The sequence below is a fragment of the Nicotiana sylvestris genome, chromosome 7 (assembly GCF_000393655.2).
Source record: "Nicotiana sylvestris chromosome 7, ASM39365v2, whole genome shotgun sequence".
In the NCBI taxonomy this organism is placed as follows: domain Eukaryota; kingdom Viridiplantae; phylum Streptophyta; class Magnoliopsida; order Solanales; family Solanaceae; genus Nicotiana; species Nicotiana sylvestris.
In genome coordinates this window covers 14,379,983-14,395,198 of record NC_091063.1, presented here as the reverse complement: position 1 = coordinate 14,395,198, position 15,216 = coordinate 14,379,983, and positions in this window count along the sequence as shown.

The following is a 15,216-nucleotide window of genomic DNA, read 5'->3' as shown; positions in this document are numbered from 1 at the left end:
GCGATGACACAGTTAGAAAGAGATCTGCAATAACTTCAAGAACAAAACCATACAGCTGAAAAAACTTTGGAAGCTAGGGCCCAGCAAATCGGGCGTTTATTGCAAGAAAAGGGCGTCATAAGAGAAAGGGTCATAAGGATCACCGACTACATCACAATGAAGTGCAGTAAGAGTGAAGACATGACCAGATCCATTTTTTTCGCCACTGTAATGACCTTTGTCCGCCAGATAATGGAGGATCTCTATCATCTCCAAAGGGATTTGGCGCGTAGGCCCGTGGCGAGATCGATTGATGTCTCGCGGGCCCCAGGAGCAGTTGAGGCATTAATGTATTCATGATTTTTACTCGAGTCTGTGCTTTCGTCTTTCTATTAGAGTCTGTTAATCTGTTTTCGAGTCTGTGTTTTTATCTTTCTATTGGAGTCGGTTAGTTTCCCTTTTCGAGTTTGTTAGTTTTTATGATTAAATTTGATAGGATGAGTCGTTGTAATCAAAACGTTTTCGTTTTATGAAAAATTTGAAAATCCCAAAATGTTTTATTATTTATTTTTACATTTATCCCCCATAACTACACTTGGTCTGATTCATACGACGTTATGATACGTAGGCAATCCCCATAGGATTTGATCATAACCACACAAAAAAAGAGAAAAAAGAGAGAAAAGAAGAAAAGGAAGGGAGAGAAAACAAGAAACGGTAGGAAGGAAACAATGGCAAAACAAGAGAGGAAAATGAAGGAATAAAGAACAATGAGAAATCAAGCAAAGAAAGGCAGGAGTGGAAAAAAGAGAAGTTGCAAAATGAAAATTAGGGAAAGCCGGGATGATGCAAGCAACCGATCAAATGCATAATAGAAATGGTTAACTGCTTAGGTGCATTACATCCCCAATGTGTGATTGCCTATCTGTTAAGCTCTAATCGCTAACAAGTTTGTTGTTGAAAATCAGTACAGGCAGGTGGTTAGTTTGTTTGGCATTCTGGCAACTCATCCATACAACACCAGGTCCAAAAACAAGTTGATCATGACTAACCAAGAATTGGATGCAAGTGTTATTGATCCGTCGAGAGAGGGGGAAGAGTTTGATGTTAATCTGAAAGAGTAAGTGTATAAGCTGAAACAACATATGACTGAGATGTACCAGGCATGGGCAAAAGGGCATCCGCCACCATCCTACCCCGCCAACCCTGCTTTCGTTCCGCTGTTGGCTCAATCCCAGGAACCTCCCACTTTTGATTCATCTCCAAGCTTTCCCATTTACCACCACTACCACGACACCACTTCCCAAACACCACAAGCTCCACCACCTAAACCAATTCCATACCCGCCTCCACCAGCCACCCCTATTTTTGTGGCACCCCCACCTGCTACACTTCATCGATCCTCCAGTGAGCCTTTATCCAGACCCAAGATAACCAATACTATCCCCCGGAGCCTACTTTCAAGGCCCCAGAACCTTACTCCTACACTCCTCGTTTCGACCTCCTCGTTGAAACTGAGAAGCCACCTAAAAATCTAGAACAGGAGGAGATGTTCAAGAAGATTAAAAGCCTGGAGCAGTCATTTAGAAACATGCAGGGACTGGGAGGCCAGGTGAGAGTGGCTTACAAGGATCTGTGTCTATTTCCCAATGTTCAACTGTCAATAGGATTCAAGATGCCCAAATTCGATCTGTATGACGGGAAAGGAGACCCGGTGGCCCATTTGAGGTGATTCTGTAGTAAAATGAGAGGAGCCGGTGGGAAAGAAGACCTGTTGATGGCTTACTTTAGTTTGAGTCTAAGCGGTGCGGCGTTGGAGTGGTACACTCGTCAGGATCACAGCAGATGGTTTACATGGGATGATTTGGTCCAAGCATTCGCTTGTCACTTCCAATACAACCTCGAGATTATTCCAGATCATTTGTCTCTGACTAATATTGAGAAGAAGCCTAGTGAAAGTTTCAGGGAATATGGTTTTTGTTGGAGAGAACAAGCAGCAAGGGTTGACCCTTCAATGAAAGAGAGCAAAATGGTGGATTACTTTCTGCAGGCCCTGGAGCCCACTTACTACGGCTATTTGGTATCGACCATAGGCAAGTCCTTCAATGAGGTAGTAAAGATGGGTGGCATGGTAGAGTAAGGGCTTAAATCAAACAAAATCCTGAGTTACTCGGCTATTAAGGCAACTACCCAAGCTATTCAAAACGGTATTGGGGGAGTAATCGAAAAGAAGAATAAAGAGGATGTGGCAACAATTGATTCAAGATCATGGTTTTGACCCAGGGGCCCGTCACACCATTATACTCAGCCTCGACCCCACCACCAAACCTACATCCAAACTCCGTATAATCCACCCCAGCATTACTTCCCATCACCAGACCCTCATTTTTCTGTCCACCACTCCCAAACATACACTCAACCTCCTGCTCACGCGTAATGGCATGCGCAAGCACCACAAAACACCTACCCAGCTCCGAAAAATGCCTACCCACCCCACGAGCCTACCGAAACCCTCCTGGATCAGGTTTCCGGCCCAATCAAGCATTTAAGAGCGAGAGGTTGCAGAGGAAGAAAACCTTCACTCCATTGGGAGAGTCCTATACTAGTTTGTTCCACAGACTAAGGCAGTTGGATATGCTAAGGCCAATGGAATCGATATTGCCAAACCCTCCTCCAAAGAATCTTGATTACTCCGTAAGCTATGAATATTGTTCTTGTACTCCGGGGCATGATACGGAGAAGTGCTGGAACTTGAAAAATGCCATCTAGGAGCTCATTAATACCAATTGGATTGAAGTCCAAACTCCAGAGGCACCCAATATCAACCAGAACCCGTTGCCAACCCATCAGGAGAAAAACATGATCGAAATAGTGCATAAGGGAGGGGAGTCCAAGAAACCTTCACAGACTGTCATGATGATTCGGTCTAGTGAGGTCAAGCTAGATAAAAAAAACAACAGTTGAGAGATCAATGAACAAGTTGAGCGGTACGAACGGTGAACCATCTGCGGTAGTCAAGAAAGGGTCCCCAAGTGATGTTGTAGAAAAGCAAGAAAAGTCAAAAGTGGCCGTTCCAGGAGTGGCAAATAGGCCTGTTGTAATTGTAGAGGGTGACCGTACGGATCCTGTCATCATCAAGCCTGTAACCCAGTTGCCAATGGTCGATAACAAGGCTATCCTGTGGAACTATGAATGGGTGACGGTGGCCTACAAAGGAAAAAAAAGTGAAAGAAGAAGTCAATGAGGCTCATGGATTAACCCACTCGGGGAGATACTTTGCCCTGGAAGAGTTAAGAAAAGCTAAAACCTCTAGAGATAACCTAGTTCTAGTGAAGAAAGCAGTAATTGAAGAAGAGGCGGAGGAGTTTTTGAGAAAAATGAAGGTACAAGACTATTCCATCATGGAGCAATTGAGAAAGATGCCTGCTCAGATTTCACTGTTGTCATTATTAATCCACTCAGACGAGCATCGCCGGGCCTTGATGAAAATCCTGAATGAGGCTCACGTTCCCGACAAAATCTCAGTGAACCATCTGGAAAAGATCGCCAACAAAATATTTGAGGTGAACCGAGTCACTTTCTCTGATGATGAGTTGCCAGTGGAAGGTACTAAGCACAACAGAGCCCTCTATCTTACGGTGAAATATGAAGATTTCGTGGTTACCAGGGTATTGGTTGAAAATGGTTCCAGTGCAAACATTTGCCCTCTCTCTACTTTGAACAATTTGAAAGTGGATGATGAGAGGATTCACAAGAACAGTATCTGCGTTCGGGGATTTGACGGTGGAAGGAAAGATTCAGTTGGTGATATAGTGCTTGAGTTGACAATAGGGCCGGTTGAATTCACCATGGAGTTCCAGGTGCTGGATGAAGCCGTTTCCTACAATCTGCTGTTAGGTCAACCTTAGATTCATGCCGCCAAAGTAGTCTCGTCCACTCTACACCAGATGGTCAAGTTCGAATGGGATAGACAGGAAATCATTGTGCATGGCGAGGATAATTTGTGTGCTCATAGTGATGTCGTTGTCCTGTTCATTGAGGTTGAAGATGACAAAGGGCCCAGGGTCTATCAGGTTTTTGAAACAGCGTCGGTCGAGAAAATTCCAGAAGGTAAATGTGTTCCAAATCCCAAGGTAACCGCCGCATCAGTCATGGTGGCCTTCAAAATGCTGAAAAATGGCTTTGTGCTTGGTAAGGGTTTAGGTGCATCCCTGCATGGTATCATACAGCCGGTGTCCCTCCCTAAAAACTTGGGTACATTTGGTCTGGGATTACAACCCATAGCCGCAGATGTAAAAAGAGCTAGAAAGTTGAAACAGAGGGCATGGGCACTTTCGAAGCCTATCCCACGTCTCTCCAGGTCATTTGTCAAGCTCGGTGCCAGGAAACGCCCAGTGACAACAATTCCTAGTTCTGTTGTTGGCATTGATGAAGAGTTAATTGAAAGGTTCGAGAGGTTGTTCGATGATGTAAACATGGTGGAAGTTGGAGAAGGTTCTAGCAAAGCAGATGTGCAGTTTGTTGGGCCGAGTACAAAGCTTAACAATTGGAAGGCTACTCCTCTCCCTACCCGGAAGGAGTTTTCGTAGTTTGCTTTGATTTTCTTTCAGTTTATCTGGATTATTCCAGGGTTGTAATTCAAATTCTATGTTCCGTCCGTTTGGATGTATAAATCTTGTTATCTTTTAATTTCAGTAAAATGCAATTTCCCTTTTTCATCATTCCTGATAGTTTTATTTTTGTTTTTCCTTTCTTCTTTGTACAGTTCTTTTTATGCTAGTTTCAATGACATGACATGCATGAGGAATCTTCGGCCCAGTCTTAAAAGTCAATCTAATTCTGAAATAATAATTCAAGAAATAGAGTGTGATGATGAATCAGAATATTATGAGGATGAGGCCTTTGAAGAGATTAGTAAAGAATTAAGTCATTTTGAAGAAAACCCCAAGCCTAACCTGAGTGATACAGAAGCAATCAATTTAGGGGGCCCCGATAATGTTAGAGAAACTAAGATAAGTGTTCATCTTGAACCGCAAATCAAGGAAGAGATAATTAAAGCATTGTTTGAATTCAAAGATATTTTCGCATGGTCATATGACGACATGCCAGGTCTAAGCACTAACTTGGTGGTTCACAAATTGCCCACTAACCCGGCATTTCCTCATGTCAAGTAGAAGTTGAGAAAGTTCAAAACCGACATGAGTGTGAAGATTAAAGAAGAAGTCACAAAGCATTTTGATGCAAAGGTCACTCGAGTCATGCAGTATCCCACTTGGTTAGCAAATGTTGTGCCTGTGCAAAAGAAGGATGGCAAGACTAAAGTGTGTGTTGATTACCGCGATCTCAACAAGGCTAGTCCAAAAGACAACTTCCCACTCCTAAATATCCATATTTTGATTGATAATTATGCCAATCATGAGATTGGGTCTTTTGTGGATTGCTATACATGCTATCATCAGATCTTAATGGATGAGGAAGATGCAGAAAAGACGGCATTCATCATGCCATGGGGAACATATTGTTACCGGGTCATGCCTTTCGGTTTGAAAAATGTTGGGGCAACATACATGAGGGCAATGACGACCATATTCCACAACATGATACATAATGAGATCGAGGTTTATGTGGATGACGTGATCATAAAGTCCAGAAAGCAGTCTGACCACGTTAGAGATTTGAGAAAGTTCTTCCAAAGGCTCTACAGGTACAATATTAAGCTCAATCCTGCAAAGTGCGCATTTTGTGTGCCATCTGGAAAACAGTTAGGGTTCATAGTCAGCCGTCAAGGTATTGAATTGGACCCAACAAAGATCAAAGCTATCCAAGAATTGCCACCTCCAAGGAACAAGACTGAGGTGATGAGTCTGTTAGGGAGGTTGAACTACATCAGTAGGTTTATTGCTCAGCTCACGACAACTTGTGAGCCTATTTTCAAGTTGCTGAAGAAGGATGCAGCGGTTAGGTGGACTGATGAGTGTCAAGAAGCATTTGATAAGATAAAGGGGTACTTGTCAAACCCACCTGTGTTGGTCCCACCAGAACCAGAAAGACCTTTGATTCTGTATTTGACAGTCTTGGACAATTCATTTGGTTGTGTATTGGGTCAGCATGACATCACCGGCAGGAAAGAGCAAGCCATCTATTATCTCAGCAAGAAGTTCACATCTTATGAGGTTAACTACACTCACCTTGAAAGGACATGTTGCGCCCTAACTTGGGTAGCACAGAAGTTGAAGCATTATTTGTCATCTTACACTACTTACCTCATTTCTTGCTTGGATCCGTTAAAGTATATTATTCAGATGCCTATGCCCACAGGGAGACTTGCGAAGTGGCAGATTTTTCACATGGAGTTTGGCATTATCGATATGACTCGGACCGCGATGAAAGCCCAAGCATTGGCCGAGAATCGGGTTAATGAAGAATATGAACCATTGAGAACTTATTTTCTCGATGAAGAGGTGATGTATATTGATGAGCTAGAGCAGATTGAAAAACCAGGTTGGAAACTTTTCTTTAATGGGGTTGCAAACATGAAAGGAGTCGGAATAGGGGTCGTGCTTATTTTTGAAATAGGGCACCATTACCCTGTTACGGCTCAGCTTCGTTTCTATTGTACCAACAACATGGCTGAGTACAAGGCATGCATTTTGGGTTTGAGGTTAGCTGTAGACATGGGCGTCCAGGAAGTTTTGGTTTTGGGAGACTCGGGCCTTCTGGTGCACCAGATTCAAGGAGAATAGTAAACACGGGATTTAAAACTCATACCGTACCGACAGTGTTTGCATGATCTTTGTCAATGGTTTCGATCAGTAGAGTTTAGGCATATCCCAAGGATCCATAATGAGGTTGCCGATGCTTTGGCTACTCTAGCGTCAATGTTACATCATCCAAATAAGGCTTATGTTGACCCTTCGCATATTCAAGTCCGCGAACAGCATGCTTACTGTAACATGGTGGAAGAAGAACTTAATGGTGAGTCGTGGTTCCACAAAATCAAGGAGTATATTAGGATGGGGGTGTATCCAGTACAAGCCACAGGTGATCAAAAAAGAACAATTCGATGGTTAGCAAGTGAATTTTTCTTCAGTGAAGGAGTTTTACAAAAGAACTCCAGATCTTGGATTGTTAAGATGCATAGATGCAAGACAGGCCACAGCTATCATGATCGAAGTACATTCTGGAGTATGTGGACCGCATATGAGTGGGTACATTCTGGCAAAGAAAATTCTCCAAGTAGGTTATTATTGGCTATCCATGGAGCGAGATTATATCAGTTTTGTGCGCAAATGTCATCAATGCCAAGTACACGGAGATTTGATTCATTCTCCGCCATCTGAATTGCACAGAATGTCTGCACTATCACCTTTTGTTGCTTGGGGCATGGATGTCATTGGACCGATTGAGCCAGCAGCAGCATCCAATGGGCACATGTTCATTCTGGTGGCCATTGATTATTTCACCAAGTGGGTTGAAGCTAAAACTTTCAAGTCTGTGACCAAGAAAGCAGTGGTCGATTTTGTGCATTCAAATATTATTTGTCGGTTCGGGATCCCAAAGGTAATCATCACAGATAATGGTGCTAATCTTAATAGCCACTTGATGAAAGCGGTATGTCAACATTTAAAGATTACGCATCGCAATTCCACCCCATAACGCCCCAAGGCGAACAGAGCAGTCGAGGCGGCCAACAAGAACATAAAGAAGATACTTCGGAAAATGGTGGAAGGGTCCAGGCAATGGCATGAAAAGCTGCCCTTTGCATTGTTAAGTTATCGCACTATTGTTCACACTTCAGTAGGGGCAACTCCTTATTTATTGGTATATGGCACTAAAGCAGTGATACCCGCGGAAGTTGAAATCCCATCCCTCCGGATTGTCGCAGAAGCCGAGATTGATGATGATGAGTGGGTCAAGGCCCGTTTAGAGCAACTAAGTTTGATTGATGAGAAAAGATTGGCAGTAGTGTGTCATGGTCAGTTGTATCAAAAGAGAATGGCAAGAGCATACAACAAGAAGGTGCACCCCCGGAAATTTGAAGTGGGTCAGAAAGTATTGAAATGTATCCTTCCACATCAGGCTGAAGCAAAAGGCAAGTTCGCCCCAAATTGGGAGGGGTCGTTCATCGTAACGAGTGTGTTGTCCAATGGTGCTTTGTTTTTAACAGATATAGAAGGCAAATGTGTAGATATGGCTATCAATTTTGACGTAGTCAAAAGATATTATGTATGATTTCTTTGGTTAAATTGTATTTGTTTGTACTTGGCATGTTTTGAAGATTGGAATGACGATGGCATTTTGTTCTGCTATCTAAACACTTTATCCTTTGTTACCCCTTTGAGCCTTATTTATTTCATTTCGTACCCCTCTTTTGGAATCAGTAGCAAAGTTCAGAAATGCAAGCACGAAAGATAAGTAAAGGAAAAAGAAAAAAAAAAGAAAAAGAAGAAAAGAAAAAAAAAGAGAGAAAAACAAAAAAAAGAGAAAAAGGAAGAAGAAAACAAGAGAAAGAAAGAAAGAGAAAAGAGAAAATCACAACAAAGCAATTTCTATGTCATGAACTACGTTCGACCTGATTCCTTTTAAGGATACGTAGGTAGCCTCATGGTTCGGTCCCATCAAATAAAAATTCAAAAGTCCCCAGGCAAAGAAACTGGGGCAGAAAATTGTGGTTGATGTAAGAAATCTGATTCCAAAAGTTGTAATTTTGGACCTATTCGAATTATTTTGAGCCTTTTGATATCTTTTCCTTCTGACCCCATCCAAAAGCCCACATTACTGTCCAAAGAAAGACCTTCCGATCAGTCTTCGAGAGATGCCAAGTCAAGCAAATAGAAGTGATTCATATCAAGGGCAATACGCTGGTCTAAGCAGGAAAAATGGAAAATGAGAGTCTTATTGGTGGAACACCTTACGGGCACCGTAAGGCGACGAAAGATGAGAGAAATTAAAATGAGAGAGTCTTATTGGTGAAAATCCTCACGGGCACCGTAAGGCGACAATGAGATGAGATATGAACAAATGAGAGATACTTGTTGGTAAAAACCCTTCAGGGCACCGCAGGCCGAACATGGTCAGTGATTTGTTGAAGAAACTGGATTTTGAATATCTCAGGGCGTAAAGTACGACAACTGAAAGTTAATTGGTTGGATAGAATGGATTGATTGATCCGAAATGCATGTCATGATCATTGGTACCAGTTGCTCCACTCATATAAGTCTCTTTCCTTTTTTCCCCTTCATACAGTCTTCCAGTTTTGGATTTTTCTTTCCCTAACTCTCAAAGTCATTGCATTTTATTTCTTTTGGGTTTATTTCTCTTAGATGTTTCCAATGTCAATTTTGTTTAAGCAAATAAGAAAGGGTTTCAAAGCTCACTACCATCTTTTAAAATTGCACCAAGCACAGTGCGGCCAAAGCATTGCCAGAGATAGTATAATGTAATATGGGATACAAAGGGTCAGCGAAAGTTCCATCGGTGAAATGGTTTAGTAATTTCATGGGAGATATAGAGGTTCAAATAGATGGGTCAGAGATGTAACAGAACGGTTTGGGTGTAGAATAATCGGGTCATCCAAGGTCCTGTGGGTGAGGGTCAGTCAGAAAGTCAAGCAATTCTTGGCCAGTTCGGGGGGACCAGTCAAAGTAAAGCACGGCATCGGAGAGGCCACCTTCAGCAAGAATGCCACAAACTAACCACCACATTTAAGCTGATAAGATTTTTCTTTGATTTGAAACAGGGGCAGAAAATTTCGTTTGTTCCGGAGAAACCCTTCGTAAGGAAAAACAAGTACCAAACAGGTTTGACAGTAAATTCTCAGGACCCTCCTATATAATGGGACCTAGTTTGATATTCAGAACATTCATGAGTAACAAGATCTAGCATAAGTCTTACCCCAAAGAAATATAAGTTGGCTTTGAAGTTTTCATCCTTAGGATAGGATTCAATTCGAGATTTTCAGGACCCCCCTGAATAATGGGACTTAGATTTAATACCTTCATTAGATAACAGGATTTAGTGTAAGTTCTGCCATAGGGAAATATAATTTAGCCTTAAAGTTGTCACTCTTAAGATAAGACTTGATTTTGATTTTCAGGACCCTCCTGGATAATGGGATGTAGTTTTAAGACCTTCTTGGATAACGAGATTTAGCGAAAGTCATACCTTTAGAAAACATAATTCAGCTTTAAAATTTTCATTTAACTAGGAGTTTTCAAGGCCTTCCTGGATAATGGGATCTAGCTTTCAAAATTCTTAGTGATATTTGGTAACATGATTCAGTTAACACTCACAGATATGCTCAACTACCAAACTGGGGTAGAAAATTTTCTTTGTTTTGTCTATTTTGTCGGTAATCAGGAGCCCACCAGAAGAACAAAGCAATTCAAGTGTCGATAATCAGGAGTCCACCTGAAGAACAAAGCAACAATTCAAGTGTCGGTAATCAGGAGCCCACCTGAAAAACAAAGCAACTCAAGTGTCGGTAATCAGGAGCCCACCTGGAGAACAAAGCAAGTCAAGTGTCGGTAATCAGGAGTCTGCCTGAAGAACAAAGCAATTCAAGTGTCGGTAATCAGGAGCCCACCTAGAGAACAAAGCAATTCAAATGGCGGTAATCAGGAGCCCACCTGGAGAACAAAGCAATTCAAGTGTTGGTAATCAGGAGCCCACTTGAAGAACGAAGGAAAAGCAGTAATGTTCAAAGGAAGACAGTTCAAGTTCAGCAATCAGGCACCCACCTAAAGAAAAGGGAAAGCATCTCAGATTACAATTCAAGTCGGCAACAAAGCAACTTCACCTGGAGAAAACAAGTCAACAAGGCAACAGGAACTGCAAGATCAAGTTTGAAGATATAGATAGGATTCTTGTAATGCATAGATCGTAGTTTAGTCTAGCTTCTTTTATTTTTTCATGGCGTAATAAGGAGTTTAGTAAGCAGTAGCAGCATCAGCAGCAACAGTGAAATCACAGCTTCATGATAGTCCCAGCTACTAAAACTTCCCGAACTACACTGACATGATTCCTTCATAGCCAAGGATATGTAGGCAACCTCGGAAGCAGGGTATGGTCAAATCTTTCAAAAAATGCTTCCATCAGAGTATTCAAAATGGGCAAAAATTGCTCGTATCCGCTCACTTTATCTTTGCACAAAAACTCTTCGTGTTTTCGAACAAAGAGGGGCAGCTGTGAGCACGTGATTTTTGCCCTATATGAATTACTCCCATAGATTCAAGAAAATAAATTTCTTCCATTATTTGAAATTTTGGTAGATTTTGTAGCATTTTTGTCGACTGTTTGCATTTGTCTGTGCACATTTATTTTATTTAATTCATGAAAAATACAAAAAATATGTTGCATCTGCATTTAGGAGTTAATTTTACATTTTGTTAGATTAATTAGCAAATTATTTGTTTTATAAAAATGGAAAAATCACAAAAAATAACTTATTTTTGCACTTTTTAAATTTGGTAGTTTTTCCTTTAATTTGGTTTTTAATTAATTTTGGTAACTATTAGTTAGAGTTAATTAATTCAATGTGGTAGGATTAATTTGATTTAGGAATTAGTTTAGGTTTTATTTCAATTTTGAGAAAAGAAAAGAATTTTGAAATAATTAGAAAAGGGAAAGGAAGTGGAAAATTCAGATTTTTGGGCCTTTTAATTTTAAATCCCACAAGCCCAATTCAATTCCCCAATTAACCCATCCAATTTGGCCCAAACCCAGCCAAAATCGGTCCAGCCCCACTTTCCGACCAAACGACGTCGTATTGGTTATGTTTGATCCCAACCGTTGATCTTAAGCAATCCAACGGTTTGGAACTGACCCCTTCCCCCATGTATAAGTGTCGGAACCTCTCCTACCTCCCCTATCACTCGTCTCTCTCACCTCCTCTATGTAGAGACCAAACCAAAAAAAAACCCTAATCTGCCGCCCTGATTTTTCACCGCCTTGGGCCGGTGGCGCCACCTCCAACCGCCCCCATCTTTACACCATAGCACCCCCATTTTCCCCTCATAAAGAATCCGCCAATGTTTCCCTTCGAATCATCATGAAACCCGTCGAATCTTTGATCAAAGTTTGGACCTTCAAACTTTAATCCACCCAAATCTCCCCAAATTAATACCATACAACCCCCAGGACACCCTCATACCAAATCCATAACCATTTTCCTTCGAATCATCCCAGAACCTCTCGAATATTAGATCAAAGATCTGAACCCTAAAATCCTAAAACTCCCTGATTCGAGATTTCTTAAAATTCAAGGTCTAAGTTTGACTTTATTCGTGTGTTCTTGGTAAGAACACGCGATTAATATCAAAATTGACCGGAGATTTGAAGATTCGAAGTCTTTTCTCAAGTGTTCACTGGTCGGATTTCTTAGGTATTCTTCTTTTGATATTTAATTTCTACTTATTCTACTCTTTCTTTTATTTTTCTGATTTTTATTTTTCATTTTTTTCATCTCTTTACACCATCTGTATTTGCATGTTAATTTTAAGTTGTGTTAATTATTATTTGTGTCCTGGGGTTAAGTCTGGGTTAGATTTTTTGCTTTTGTTTGGGTCCAAATTATTCGAGTCTTGAAGACTCTGTAAATTGAATATTCAAGAGTTTTAGGCTTTCAATGATAATTTGGTTTCTGAAATCAGAAATCCCAAATGGGAAATGATTCGAGTTGTTTTTTGGAGCCCAGGTCTGGTTTAGTTATTGGATCAATTTGACCCATGATCCATGAGATTTTAGGGATAATTAACAGGGTCTTGAAGGGTAGTTTAGGAAGTTTAGGTGAAAAAATCTCATTTAACTGAATTAGGAAGCTTCTTGGAAACTGGGGTACGGACTCATGTGAGAATCCGAATTTTACCCTAAGGGTATGAGAGCAAAAGCCAAAATGTCAAAAGGATTAGGGTGCAAATTTTAACTTATTTTTGCAGCCCTAATAGCTTGCCTATAAAGGCATCATTACTTGATATTCAAGTCAGATTTGAAGAGATAAAAAATCCAAAAAAAACTGAATCGGCTGGGACCCAAAAATATCTCTGAATTCCTTGCACTACTTGCTTGAAAACTTCTCAAATTCTGCTTATTTTGTGTTTACTGATCTCATTTGGTTAGTTAAAACTTCTGAAAATGTCAAAATCCTACACCTGGGTTATAATGGTTTGAGATTTGGTTCTTTAAAGTTTGGTTTCAAACTTTGCTGTTGGGGTTGCTGTTGCATTGTCGGGATCTGAATTGATTGCAATTGCTGCTATTTCCTGATTCTTCTTTTGTTTCCCTTTTATTTCCAGATATTCTCTTAAACTATTGAGTGGTCTTTGAAGTTATGAATGTGGTTTGTTGTGTTTAGAAGATAGGGAATCCTTTGGAAAAATGTAATAAGATTGTTTTCTATTTGAAGTTCAATTTCCCCATGTTAATTTAAATTATCCAGTTTTGTTTATCTCTCTTCTTTCCTTCTCAAGTGGCCTAGATGGATAATTGAAGATGTATAACTTACTTCATGTTGAAATATTTAAGTTTGGTGCAAAACTTTGAAGTGGGTTTCTGATCTTCTCACTCATGAAGTGTCCTATGTGTAAATCGTAAACTACACATGTTACTTTAGGATTTCTCTTGTTGTTAATGGGTTGTCGAAATAAATTTATGAGGTTAAGAACTTCAGTCTGTCTTTATAGACTCAAGTGAGATATATACTGATTCCCTGCATCTTGTTACTATTGATAGAGAAAGAGAGTCTAAAGGAGTTTGAGTTTCCATGCATTCATTCACAAGATCAGTTTAGAAATTAAATGTAGGCCTGGACATCTGTTGGGTTTGTTTATTAATACAATTGAGAGTAAGAATGTTTGTTTGGTGTAAGACGAGCCAATAGCCTTTAAAGCTTTGTGTTGGTAGAGATTCGAAATGGGGTCCTGCTCTTTCACCTTGACTTTTGCAATGGTTGAATTCCTTGGGCCTGGGACCTTGATCTCATTTGCAAGGAAAATGGCATGACCATTGATGTTTGGACTTGCTTCTTAAGCCCAATAATTAGTTTGTTTGTTGTTGCGGTGTCTTTCACAATAGGTTTGGCCCAAAGATGCTTGAACGTTAATATTTGGAAGTTTAGTCGGTTGATTCATGTTTAATTAGTTAGAGTTCAGAAATAACTCTAACTAATTGATTATGCACAAATGTTTGGGTTCTGAGAATTGGGCCTAATGTTGGCCCAATTGATGATAGATCATGGCAGAATCGGCAGCCTGTTACATGTCTTTAGACGTTTTCTTTCATTAAGAAATGGGGCTCATTTTGAGCCCAATCCTGAAAGCACCTGCAGTTGGACTTGGGGCATATCCCGTTTTGCCAAACCCAGTTTTCAGTTAAATGCGGGTACTGGCCCAAGCTGTTTCTTTCAAATAATTGGTTTTCCTTATCTTTAAAAGCAAATTTTCTTTTAGTTAAGTTTGAAACGTTAGTATTAGAGTAAAACTCAAATTCCTTTGATGTTTAAATAATTAGATTTCTTTAATAGTTGGGGTGAGCCATGTTACATAACGGAAATAGTTATGGCCCTCAGAAATTTAGCTTGAATTCCCTTTAAAATTGGAATTGAGGCGTGTCGTGCCAAAAATAATCTTAAAATGCATGGCCCTCGCTTAATTAGTATTTTAATCCTTAGAAATCGAGGCGTGCCATTTAGTTGAATTTCTATGGCCCTCGCAAACTTGAAAGTGCGTAGTTGCTTTAGGCGCGCTATTTTAAAATTACCTTCCTAAACTCGGGTGTGCATTTATGTGACCCAAATCAAAATCTTAACAATGTTAGATAAAATATGTCGAGAACTGCGGGTGCATTTATGTGACATGGTTCAAGATGTATTTTAAATGACGTTGCAATTTTCCTTGAAATTAATCAAAAGCAGCTAATGAGTTAAAATATACCATAGGTTAAAACATGTATTTAAATCAGATAATAGGCCAATTATAATAGTTTAAGCGACCGTGCTAGAACCACGAAACCCGGGAATGCCTAACACCTTCTCCCGGGTTAACAGAATTCCTTACCCAGATTTTTGTGTTCGCGGACCGAAAAACAGAGTCAATCTTTCCTCGATTCGAGATTCTAAACCGATGACTTGGGACACCATAAATTATCCCAAGTGGCGACTCTGAATTTATAAATAAATAAGTTTCGTTTCGATTGTCACTTAAATTGGAAAAAATTCCCTTATACGCCTTGCGGTGTAGCAAA